Source organism: Anabrus simplex, chromosome 13, assembly GCF_040414725.1.
Source record: "Anabrus simplex isolate iqAnaSimp1 chromosome 13, ASM4041472v1, whole genome shotgun sequence".
In the NCBI taxonomy this organism is placed as follows: domain Eukaryota; kingdom Metazoa; phylum Arthropoda; class Insecta; order Orthoptera; family Tettigoniidae; genus Anabrus; species Anabrus simplex.
The window spans coordinates 39,221,964-39,235,231 of NC_090277.1; the positions used below are offsets into that span (position 1 = coordinate 39,221,964).

General features: G+C 40.7%; 1 protein-coding gene across 1 annotated transcript in view; it reads left to right on the forward strand.

The window, feature by feature from the left end:
• LOC136884951 (venom protease) overlaps positions 1-13,268 on the forward strand; it is a 138,096-nt gene that overhangs the window by 69,938 nt on the left and 54,890 nt on the right. The window lies entirely within an intron of this gene.

The following is a 13,268-nucleotide window of genomic DNA, read 5'->3' on the forward strand; positions in this document are numbered from 1 at the left end:
TAATAACTGGAAAAGATCCAAAGAAAAGCAGCTCGATTTGTTCTGGGTGATTTCCGACAAAAGAGTAGCGTTACAAAAATGTTGCAAAGTTTGGGCTGGGAAGATTTGGGAGAAAGGAGACGAGCTGCTCGATTAAGTGGTATGTTCTGAGCTGTCAGTGGAGAGATAGCGTGGGAGGACATCAGTAGACGAATAAATTTGAGTGGTGTCTTTAAAAGTAGGAAAGATCACAATATGAAGATAAAGTTGGAATTCAAGAGGACAAATTGGGGCAAATATTCGTTTATAAGAAGGGGAGTTAGGGACTGGAATAACTTACCAAGGGAAATGCTCAATAATTTTCCTATTTCTTTGCGATCATTTAAGAAAAGGCTTGGAAAACAACAATCTGCCACCTGGGCGATTGCCCTAAATGCAGATCAGTAGTGATTGATTGATTTGTAATGCGTTGTCAAGCACTGAAGGAAATATGGGGGACGTACGAAATGTACATATTTTGTTGAAACAAAATGATAATACAAATTTGCTTTACCCTAATGTAATGGCAAGTATTGCTTATAGGCAGATTTTGAATGTATTTGAGGCTAAATGTATAGATTTTCTTTCTGTTTGTAGGCTTCAAGTTAAGAGGAAAATTGTCCAGCTCTTAAATGTTAATTTATTGAATCATGTGTGCAAGGAATGTGTTGATATTTTGTTGACAAGTGTCTTAATGTGATGACACAACGTGTGTCATTTAAAAAATAAAAAAAGACAAATCTAGCCGCAAAAGTTCAGGCAGGAATGCTAAAGCTAAAACAGTACCGGTAATACATAAATGAAAGATCAAGCCCTTTCACAGCAGTCCATTTCACATCTTGATTATATGTCTAATTTCAGTCTTTAAATAATAACCTGTTAAATAATTCTTCAATAATCACAGGAATAGAACCAGCTTTTGGGTTGTTAGGCCATGTGCATTTGCAGAGTTTCGCTCAGACGTCCCTATTTGCTAACACGGCGGGACCATACGCTTGGTCTGCCACTGCTAAGCAGAGTCCTGGAGGGGCGTGCCAATCCAGCTGATGAGCCCAAATGGCACGTCTGGGCGAAACTCTGCAAATGCACATGGCCTAACAACCCAAAAGCTGGTTCTATTCCTGTGATTATAAGATCTGCGGCCGTGAAAGCCTTTTTTGATAATTCTTCAATAATTTATCCACAATTGATTTACCAACTTTGAAGTTAATATCTTAATAACACTTTCTTTCTAGACGTAATTCATTTATCCATTTCTGTATGTGCATTTCTATTGATATTTGAATTTAGCGCGAATTTCCAGGTCACGCTATTAGGAGCGCCACTTGCGAATTGTCTCCCATTTTAACAAGGCTGAATCCGGAAGTGTCGCGTATTGTCTGTATTGTATTTGGTTTAACTGAGGTCCAGTGCATCGGGAGTTGCGAGAACAATTTGTGAAGTGTACGGGATTTAAGCAGTTGCTGAAAGGACAGCACAAAAATGGTTTTCCCGCTTTCGAGAAGGACGGTTTGATTTGTCTGATGATCCACATTCTGGAAGACCATCAGATTTTGAGGAAAATCGCTTGTATGGGTTGTTTCATGAGAATCCTCGTCAAACAATGCGGGAAATGGCGCAAGTTTTTTAATGTGATCAGTCAACTATTGCACGCCATTTGCATTCGATGGGTAAGGTACAGAAATTAGGTATATGGGTACAACATGTACTAAGTGACAGTAACAAAAATCAACGAGTAAACATCTGTTCGTCATTGCTTGCCTGGCACCGGTTGGCTTGTGATAGGCTCGAAGAATTCCTTTCGAACATTGTCACCGGTGACGAGAAATGGTGCCTATATGTCAACATGAAGAAGAGGAATACGTGGCTCAGCCCATCCTAAAAAGCAACTCTCCGTGCCGAGCATAGTGCCCATCCACAGAAAATCATGTTGTGTGTTTGGTGGAACAAATATAACATTCTTCACCATGAACTTCCGAAAAACGTAACGATTACCTCTGCTGTGTATAGTGATCAGGTAAGACAGCTTTCCGTTGCTATTGACAACAAAAGACAAAGACAACAACCAGTCTTATTGCTCCATGATTACACTCGTCCACATACAGCTCAATTGACCAAAGGTGTGATTGCTGAACTTGGCTGAGAAGCTCTTCTTCATCCTCCATATTTCCCTGACCTTGCTCCCTCAGATATCCATTTTTCCGCTCTCTTTCTAACCACATTCAGGGGCTAGTGTTTCCTGACGATATTTCTCTTGACCAATGGCTAACAGATTTCTTCCAATCAAAACCAAAACAGTTCTACAGGTGAGGCATTCAACTGCTTCCTGAACGTTGACAGAATTTCATAGAGAGTGGAGGTGAATACATCACTGAGTGATTGTGAGTTATAGTGCGTGACAGTGACAGTAAAATAAAATGAAATATAAAATATAAGAACCGCACGAACTTATGCATCCACCCAAAAGAAAAGAAAGTAGAGAACCTCTCAGTACTTTATTCAGATTATTGAATGGGGCATATTTGGACATCAAACCTACGTTCAGATATGAATTAAATAACTTTCTAAACACCTCGTAGTAGAGAAGCATTCTTGAATGTTTGAACTGAAAAGTGCCCTCAAGTCACAGTAGTAGAAATTGGAGAATTCGGCCACTTCCTCCTCCTCACGTGCTTAACAGTGCATAGTTAATCTCATATGACGTCTTAATCTTACGCTGGCTAAATGCGCAAGCTTAACCTTACGGGCATGAATTTGACTCCTGGCTTAACCTCACTGTGTCACTACCCTTATAGACTAAAGTTCGATGCCCAGACTATCTGCATACAAGTGAAAACTTACAGTTAACAGTCGAAGTCATCACGCAACCTATCTACCTTAACCTTACGCATTGGAAATTCGAAATCTGGACTAAGCGCATCAGAGTGCAAGCTTAACCTCACAGACTTGTATTCGACCCCAGACTTAATCGCACAAGGGCACTAACCTCACAGACCTAAGTTTGACGCCTTGGCTAGCCGCATAAGAGCGTAAGCTTAAACTTATACGCTTTGATTCATTCCCAGACTTAATCTAACTGCCATATTAGGTAAGATGACTGCTGTACATTGCTTTGATTGATCTAACTTTGTAGAGCTACCTCAAGGGCTTACAATTTGTAACTTATGACGCATTATAGGCCTAACTTTGGGGAGCTGACGCAAGGGCTACTGGGCAAGATTTTTGCTATACGCTCTTATGAGGCTAACCATGGAGAGCTACGTCAGGGATTCCAAACGTGTAACTAAAGACCTATTGGTCTTGTAGTTCTCACTTTGGGGAGCTCACAAAAGGGCTACTGAGTATTGAGGCTGCTCTTTTGGGACTAAGTTTGGAGATCTACTTCAAGGGCTCATAATTTGTAACTTAAGACCTGTTGATCTCGTCGAACAAACTCGGGGCAGATAACATAATAACTACTAGGCAAGATAACTGCTATACATTGTTCGTATGGGACTAACTCTAGAGAGCTACCTGAGGAGTTCACAACTTGTAACTTTATGGCGTATATACTACGTATTTTGGAGTACGTATAACATGAAATTATCAAAACGTCGTTCAACACCCAATGGCATTGTATACGATTCGTAAGAAGCTAGCTTCTTACTAGCAGTACCGTTGACGAGCGCTCGGTGGTGATTATCAGACGGAGTGTTCAATCTGAACTACACTCTCCTGCCATCTGAGAGCGTACGGTGTACTACAGAGTCGCCAGCAGAAATGTCAATCGAGTACGACACTATATTTGGTTGTTTTTTTTTTTTCTGGTAGTTGTTTGAGATCGGTGGAAGTAGACTCTTGGACCTGGTCGCAGATAGTTTTTTTAAAAAAGACACTCAATCAATAAGGAGAAAAGACAGGCGAGAGTAATAATCATTTTCCTCTATTTGTTTAATCATCGTATAGTAACTCCAAATATTATTACTGTTCATTTAAATTGAAATCCTGATTCATTAAAATTATTTTAAATTTTAATCGATCTTTTCCTTTAAAGGCGGTACATAGGAGGCCAGTTAGATTGCATAGCCATAGATCTTTCCAAAGCCTTTGATAGAGTGGAACATGGTATATTATTAAAGAAATTGGACGGAATAGGACTGGACGTAAGGGTTACACGTTGGGTGAAAACATTTCTAAATTCAAGGGTTCAGAAAGTCAAAGTAGGAAATAACGTATCGCAGGAAGAGAAAGTTTGGAAGGGAATTGCACAGGGTAGTATAATCGGTCCGTTACTTTTCTTAATATATGTAAATGATTTAGGGAATAATATAACATCAAAAATAAGGTTGTATGCAGATGACATAATTGTTTATAGGGAAATAAATACCATTGAGGATTGTTCAGAATTACAAAGGGACCTTGAGAGTATCCAACAATGGGTTGAAGAGAATAATATGAAGGTTAATGGAGGCAAATCAACTGTTACAACATTTACAAACAGGAGTTATAAAACTGAATTTGAATATACTTTGAATGGGGGGTAGTTATCCCAAAAGATGGCAAGTGCAAATACTTAGGTGTAAAATTTGAAAGTAATTTGCACTGGAAGGGTCATGTGGATGACATTGTTGGGAAAGCATACAGATCATTACATGTCATAATGAGGCTACTTAAAGGATGCAACAAAGAATTAAAAGAGAAAAGTTACCTAAGTATGATTCGTCCATTATTGGAATATGCAAACAGTGTTTGGGATCCTCACCAAGAATACCTAATAAAAGAAACAGACAGTGTGCAGAGGAAAGCAGCAAGGTTTGTAACAGGGGATTTCAGGAGAAAGAGTAGTGTATCAGAAATGTTAAAGGACCTACGGTGGGAAACTTTAAGTAAGAGAAGGGAGAAAACTAGACTTATAGGGTTATATAGAGCCTATACAGGAGAAGCAGCATGGGGAGATATCCGTTAGAGGCTTCAGTTGGAAAATAATTATATCGGCAGGACTGACCACAAATGTAAAATTAGAAGAAATTTTAGTAGAAGCGATTGGGGTAAATTTTCATTCATTGGGAAGGGTGTGAAGGAGTGGAACAGTTAACCAGGGGTAGTGTTTGATCCTTTTCCAAAATCTGTACAGATATTCAAGAAGAGAATAAACAGCAACAGAGAAAATAAATGAAATGTTAGAGGGCATTCGACCAGTGCAGGTTAATGTAAATAAAAATGTGTGTGAATAAATTAATTCCATCCCCTAGTCTAAGGAGTTTGGACAGCCAAAGTAGGGGACTGCCTGTAGGGGTGAAGTACAGTGGGGACTTCGAGGGCCCTGGGACCGCTACGGTAGCTGTGAAGGCCCTTCAGGAACTCTGAAAAGTGGTGGCAAAAGGGGCTCTGGTTAAGACGCAGCAGGTCGTTATGCTACTTAGGTTCTAGATTGGGTAAAGGAAAAAAGAAAAAAGTAAATAAATGCAATGTAAATTTTAAACTTATACCAGTTGTACAGTATCATTTGAAGTAATTCCTCATAAAGTATATCAGTTGACTATATTTGTAAGTAGTACAGGAGATATTATTAGTGGAATTTTGTAAACAATATAAATTTACTAAGGATGAGCTGTGTGTTTAATAGAAAAAATTGTTAGCGTAAATTGTATAATATTGTATTATAGGAAAGTTTTGTTCTCTTGTTAATTTAATATTTAGTGCTTGACAATAATGTATTTTAGTGTACCATTTGCCACCGAGGTAGGCACCTCATTTGCAAATAAAGAGATTTTGATTTTGATTTGATTTGATTTGATTTGATTTGATTTGATTTGATTTGATTTGATTTGATTTGATTTGATTTGATTTGATTTGATTTGATTTGATTCACATAGCCTCTACGCCCAGTTGTTTGTTTTTCACGCTCCTTCTTTGGACTTATGAGGTAAGTTACTCGTCTTGTTCTTTACTTGAACGGTCCAGTGTGCTCCGACTGCTATCTTTTGGAAAATTCTGAAGACACCAAGGTAGAGTTGGGCCTTATACTGTGGTGTTGTTACAACTTAGAATCTATTGGTCTTATTGGGCTACCTCTATTGAGCTGACGCAAAGACCACCAGGCAAGATCGCTGCTATATATTCCCCTTATAGGGCTAAGTCCAGAGACCTACCTCAGGGGCTCTCAACTTGTAACTTAGGAACTATTGTCTATAAGCTCAAGTTCGACGCCCGCTGAAGTAGTTTAGTGATTAGCGCACTCTGAGCTTGAATTCAAAGGTTCGATTCTTCTAGGCTTTGGGAGCTGATGCAAGGGCCACTGGGCAAGATGGATGCTATACATTGCTCTTATGGGATAACTCCGGAGAGCTACCTGAGGGAATCAAAACTTGTAACTTAAAACCTACCGGTATAATCGGACTAAGTCTAATGTGATGATGCAAGGGCTACTCGGCATGATAGCTGATATACTGATGTGCTTTTTTCGGCTAAATCTGCAGTGGTACCTCAGAAGCACACAATAAATTAAATCCGACACTCCGGCTAACCTCGCAGACTCCAGTTTCACTCCTTGCCTTACAAGCTCGAGTTCAACACCAGCTGAGGTAGTTTAGTGGTTAGCGCATTCTGAGCTTGAGTTCAAAGGTTCGATTCTTCTGGGATTGTTACTTTTTGCTGGTCAAAGGAACTCTATCCTCTACATTCACCTCCTCTTCTGCTTCCACCTCCACTGCTTCCTCCTCATGGGCCTAGTAGTGTTTATATATATGACCTCCTCCTGCTTAGAAGGGGCTCTATCCCCCTCCTCACACTCGTATTGTTGAAGAAAAACGATATTGTGTTTTGGAGTGAGAGACACATTTTGACTTGTCGGTGCACGTGTTTGTTGGCGACTGAACACTCAAGTTCTGATTTTAATGTTAGAGCTTATAGGCTTTAACATTAGAGACTTCTAGCAGGCTACAGTAGCTTTTTCAAAACACGGAGGTCGACCCCTGGTGTTCAGAAAGCACTTGAAACTTTAATCTGTTGAGACAGCTATGTCTAACGCGTGAGATAAGATGATGGGGCAGAGCATATGACATATTAAGATCACACTGTTTTGATATGCAGTTATCATGTGAACACTGTCATGCATATTTAGTCTTGTTTGCTATCATGAACTCAAGTCTTCAAATATGGTATGAGTAATAACGTTTATTTAGTCAATAGGTTATTGTGCTAGAGAGTTGTGTTTTTTATTTCATCATGACAAGATCATTGACACTTGGTGTTCAGGGCTTTAAAGTGAACGGGAACATATTTGTATTTAAACAAGCAGCTGTGTTGGATTACACTGTACTGTGGACACCATCAGTCGTCAGTTTAGTATTTAGACCAACTTTCCTTTACTGTCTGCAAAGAGATTAAGATAAAAGGCAAATGCAATGGATTAAAAAGAATCTGCGACTACGTTAGGAATAATAGGTATTCCTTATTGCTTTCTAGTTATGATCATGAACTCTCGTTTGTCAAATGCAGATTTAGTGTTTGTGAAGGAATGTGAAAAGAAGGAAAGGTTGCTCGAGTATCTACTATCAACATGTGAAGTTATCGATCTGCATGAAATAGAATGTCATTCACGAAACGGAGCATAGTGCAGAAACGATTTTAAAAAATGTACGCCAATTGTCTATGCTCTTTGAGTGGTTGTATCGCAATGCTTGCCGGGATGTGAGCTAGCTATGTAAATTGCAGTGTTCAAATGTTTCTGTCAGTGAGAAGGAAACATTTGCGTCATTTTTATCTGACACTAAGCTCACCAGACAAAAATATAGACACCCTAGTGGTTCGTGCACAAATGGATTGTTACGTCTCCACAGATGGTACAGCGAACAAGTTCCGTGCTCAACCGCACGCGCACTGCGTTTACCTGAGCATAAGGCAGTAGAGTTCATTGAGACATTGTTGTTTCAAGCGGACAGTGTACGTCAATATGGATAGATGTAAGGAAGTGACAGAGTGGCAAAAAGGGGAAATTGTGTTCACGATGGCCATCGCCATACGGTGCATGTAGTTGTTGAATTTGGTGATGTTTAAGCGTGTCTACAAGCAGTGGTGTACTACACATGACCAGGAAACTCGATGACAGAATTATTTTCGAACCGGAGACGCGTTTCACGGCTTGTGAATCAAAATCGCTTTCAAACCTGACATGAATTGCTTGCAGTCGTTGAATGAAGGTCCATTCAAAACTGTTAGCGAGAGACCATTGTGATGGGAACTGCTGCGCGTCTTCAAATGGCTACAAATCATCGATCATGGACAGTAGTTGACTGACGGAATATAATGTGGTATGACGATCACGTTTTTGTCTCTGTTCCAATGACGCACGTCGTCGAGTGCACCAAAGGCCATGAATTTTATCCTGGATGTGTGCAAGGTCAAGTTCAAGATGGAGGTGGGTCTGAGATGGTTTGGGGGTGTTTTTCGTATTTAATCAGGTGTTGCCTTTCAGTCAACATCTGCATGAAGAATATGCTACTGCTACCACTATATTTCAAGATGACAACAACAAAGTTCGTCAGGCTGGATACATGTGTGACTGGTTTTATGAACACTCCCCCACCTTATTACATCTCGAGTGGCCTGCAAAACCACCTGACTTGAACCCCATTGAAGATCTGTGGGACATGTTCGAACAGTGGGTAAAATTCCGCCATCAGCACCCCGCAATTTGGTGGAAATGCGCGATCAAATCCTCAGCGAGTGGCTTAACCTGGATGCGACATACCTGCACGACTTTGCGGACTCATTTCCTAACCCAGTCTATATGGTTATCAAGTCCAGAGGTGGAGACAAGGTATTAAATGATGCTTGTAATAATATTTCCAGGGGTAAATAATGCTCTTGAAAAGGCGATCCTAGAGTGTTATGTTTACAAAACATACTGAACGCTTTTACTGAAGAAGTGTTGAATGCATTACCAAATGCATTTTTGAACAATATAGCCACGTGTGCAGTAAAGAAGATGAGTGAGAAGTGTCTCGTGAGTGACACAAAATCCTGTTCTGTCGGAGCTTCAAATGTGAATCCCACATCATCAACAAGTGAGACTACCGAGCTCGATAGCTGCAGTCGCTTAAGTGCGGCCAGTATCCAGTATTCGGGAGATAGTAGGTTCGAACCCCACTGTCGGCAGCCCTGAAAATGGTTTTCCGTGGTTTCCCATTTTCACACCTTAATTAAGGCCACGGCCGCTTCCTTCCCACTCCTAGTCCTTTCCTGACCCATCGTCGCCGTAAGACCTATCTGTGTCGGTGCGACGTAAAGCAACTAGCAAAAAAAAAAAAAAAAAAAAAAAAAACAAGTGAGACTTCCGGCTCCATGGCTAAATGGTTAGCATGCTGGCATTCAGCCACAGGGATCCCGGTTCGATTCCCGACAGGGTCGGGAATTTTAACCTAATTGGTTAATTCTGCTGACACTGGGGCTGGGTGTATGTGTCGTCTTCATCATCATTTCATCCTCATCACGGCACGCCGGTCGCCTACAGGTGTCAAATCAAAAGACCTGCATCTGGCGAGCCGAACTTGTCGTTGGGCACTCCCGGCACTAAAAGCCATAGGCTATTTCATTTCAACAAGTGGGACAAGCTATTCCATACTTGGTGTAATAATTAAGGAGAGCTTAATCTGTAATGAAACTTTATTTATTAGGAACGTTTCCCATCATATTTAATAAAACAAACCCCCATTAACAAACTGCCACATCAGCCTTTCTTCTTTTTCCTCGAAAAAAACCTGAGGGAGGACTCTGATAATATTGATCACTAAATATAAAATAACACAGAAATCAAAATTTTCCTAATATCATCCCACCTTTGCAAATTTAGTTTATACTAATAAAATTGCAACACAATGAAAAGGTAAAAGATGCATTCACTTTTTACGTAAAACTTTCAGATCTCTTTCAAATGACACTAATCTTGCACACAGTGCTTGTTTGTTTAATAGTTTTTACCACTCCATACTTTGTTTTGACTTGTCTACCACTTCTTGTAGACTTCATCTGTGGATATGTCACAGTTTCAGTCCTCTCTGGCTGCAGCTCCAGGATAGATTGTGGCCGATTGTTCTGTACTATAGCAAATTCATCCTATGGGGCCACCTCTAAGGAATAGAGATTTTGCACTGGTCTAACCCTGTCACCTGCAGCATTTCTCAGTTTTGACAACCCTGACGGCGCCATCCTTACCAGGGTACACCTCCTGGACAACACCTAGAGGCCAGTCAAGTAGTTTGATGTCATCAGTTCCGATCAGCACAACGTTCCCAGTGTTCACGTTGTTGGATGTCCCATATCCCTGTTGAATGAGAAGAGCCATGTATACCTGGCAGAAACCCTGCCAGTGATCGTCCCGAACTTTCTGCAGATAACACCATCTCAACTCTATTCCTTTTCTGTCAATGACATCCCAATTCGGCACATCATCACTGGGTACCTCATAAAGAAAATCAGCTGGTTTCAGTTCGTGCATCTCATCTGATACATGTCACTGGCCGTGAATTTGTAACAGCTTCACAGTCACACAGTATCATGCTTAACTCTTCATAAGTAATTGAAACTTTGCCCGAGTTACGTCAAAACAATTCTTTCGCCATTCCCAACACCCTTTCCATCTTGCAGCAGTGAGAGGGTTGAATTTCCAAGTTATTCATTCTATAACACAGCTTGAAACAATTTCCTCCCAGTTTAACTCTTGAAAAGCATGGGTAACCCCTGTGAAGTTTGTGTCGTCTGAGTAGATAACTGACACCCTACCCCTGCGAGCAATGAATCTCCATAGGCTTGCAGGACCACGTCTGTTAACAGACACCTAATAAGCTCAATATAAACTGCTCGAAAGGTGGCACAAGTGAATAACATGAGCCATGCCTTTTCTTCAGTCTTCAGATTAAATGGTCCAGCAAGATCTATTTCTATGACTTGAAATACTACGATCTAGTTAACTCGCTCTTTGGGAAGTGGGGCAAGCTGTGTCTCCATTGCATTGGGCCTATACCTTTTACATATGATACACCTCATTGTAACTCACCTAACCAACTTTCTTCCTTCTATGATACAGAAGTCATCTCTAAGCATCATCAATAATATTTGATGTCCATTACCATTATCTCAGTGATGTGATCTGAACGCAGCACAATGGGGCACTTGAAGCTTTTTTCATAATTACGGTAGGCTAACTGTTTACGCAGCCTCAGAATTCCCTTATTATCTTTAAAAATTTGAGTTCTCACTTTCACCTTTTGCTCTACGTATGTCTATTGTCTTTTTAAACACATCTTATCAGACACTTCTTTGCCTCGACTATTTCCTCTGCAGATAGCTCTCTCTTCCTTTTGGCATCTCAGTGTCATATGTTCTGGACAAACCTCACTGCCCAACCAACCATGCGTGATGTTCTGTGGTAACTAGAAACATAGCAGAGGCTTGATGTAAACTCTTCGTTATCAAATGCTGCATTTGATAGGACAGTCTTTCTCTTCTCCAAGTTGATCTCATCCTCAGGAGCCACAATGTCCAAGTTACACCATTGTGCAGGATCATCCTTAAGCCATGTGGGACCTTCCCACCACTTATTCTCAAGCAAAAACTTTGCACTCATCGGTCTGTATATTTGATCAATAGAGCTTAAAAATCCTGGAACATGGTGCCAATCCTCCGGTTTACTAAACTTGCGTATTTCCTCACAACGATTTCCTACAAGTACACTCCCGTTTCTTTTCGTCTTGATCCATGTGAACACCATTGTAGTCACCCCAATAGTTTGTTTTACAGTCTTGGAGAATTAGTGCCCCTTTTATACTGTGTAAATAGCCGAGTGGCTATGAGTGCAGCCAACAATTCTAGGGGGTATGGTTATTGGTCCTAAAGGTGCAATCCTAGCCTTAGCTTGCACCAACGCGCGGCTGTGAGCTTGCATCCGGGAGATAGTAGGTTCGAATCCCACTATCGGCAGCCCTGAAAATGGTTTTCCGTGGTTTCCCATTTTCACACCAGGCAAATGCTGGGGCTGTACCTTAATTAACGCCACGGCCGCTTCCTTCCAACTCCTAGGCCTTTCCCATCCCATCGTCGCCATAAGACCTATCTGTGTCGGTGCGACGTAAAGCCCCTAGCAAAAAAAAAAAAAAAAGCTTGCACCAACTGTAGAGAAACAATTGAGTCCTTTTCTGCCCTTAGGAATATACATGTAGCCTATGACAATCTGCTGGCATCAGCAAACAACTGAATTGTAAGTTCTCTACTATCAAATTTCCGTGGTACAAGTCTTCTTGGAATCCTGCATTTTTTTTCCAACGAAGGTAAGTATTTCACCCAAGCATGGAATTAGTTTGTCACTTGATCTGGTACTTCTTCGTCCCATCCACATTTTTGTTTAAAGGCTTCTTGCATCAAGAGCTTAGGAATTAATTTTCCTGGACATAGGAAACCAATTGGATCAAAAATCCCTGTACAATTGGTAATAAACTTCCCTTAGAAGTTGAAAATGTGATTAGCTCTACTGTATTGGTATTGAAAAACATCTCATCTGTCCCAACTTCCCGCATAAGACCAAGTATTGGAACAACGTTCTCTGTTTCGAATTTTTCTGGCACGGGAGAACTGCTTATACATCCTCTTAATTCAGAATGTGCTGAACTCATCATATTAGTAGGTTTTTCAATGAACTCGCTCAGCTGTTCTTTGGTTTCAGAGCTAGTGACATACTTGTCTACGTAGAAAGAATTCTGCAGCTTCTCATCCAGTTCCATACCATATCTTCAACCGGAACTTTACTCAGGTGATACAATAATGTCACTCCTAATAGGAACAGACTGCACGTAACCCTAGACACTACGCTGAAAAGTCGCAACATGATGATTTCGTCTTTGGAATAATCTTCCCACCAGAGAAATCTTAGAAAATCCCTCATCCCTCTACCCAACTTTAGCCCTACTCCCCAGGTTAAGCTCCTCCCTTTTTTTTCCCTTCCCCACCCTTCACTCTCCTTTCCCCTCCATTACTCGGCCTCTATTATTGCTCTCTTCAGTAGCTCAGCTCCTCTCCTTTCAACAACTGTGCCATCACGCTGCTCAAGGTGAGTTTGCCTCTTTTCCCTTATCTTTCTTTTTTCTGTGTACATTTATATCACGCGTAATTTGGCTTTCAATCTTTTTGTCAAGTCTCCACATTTCCATGCTGAACTGGGAATCATAACGTTGATTCAAATTATGATATTCACATGACCACATTGTTGGCTTCGGAAC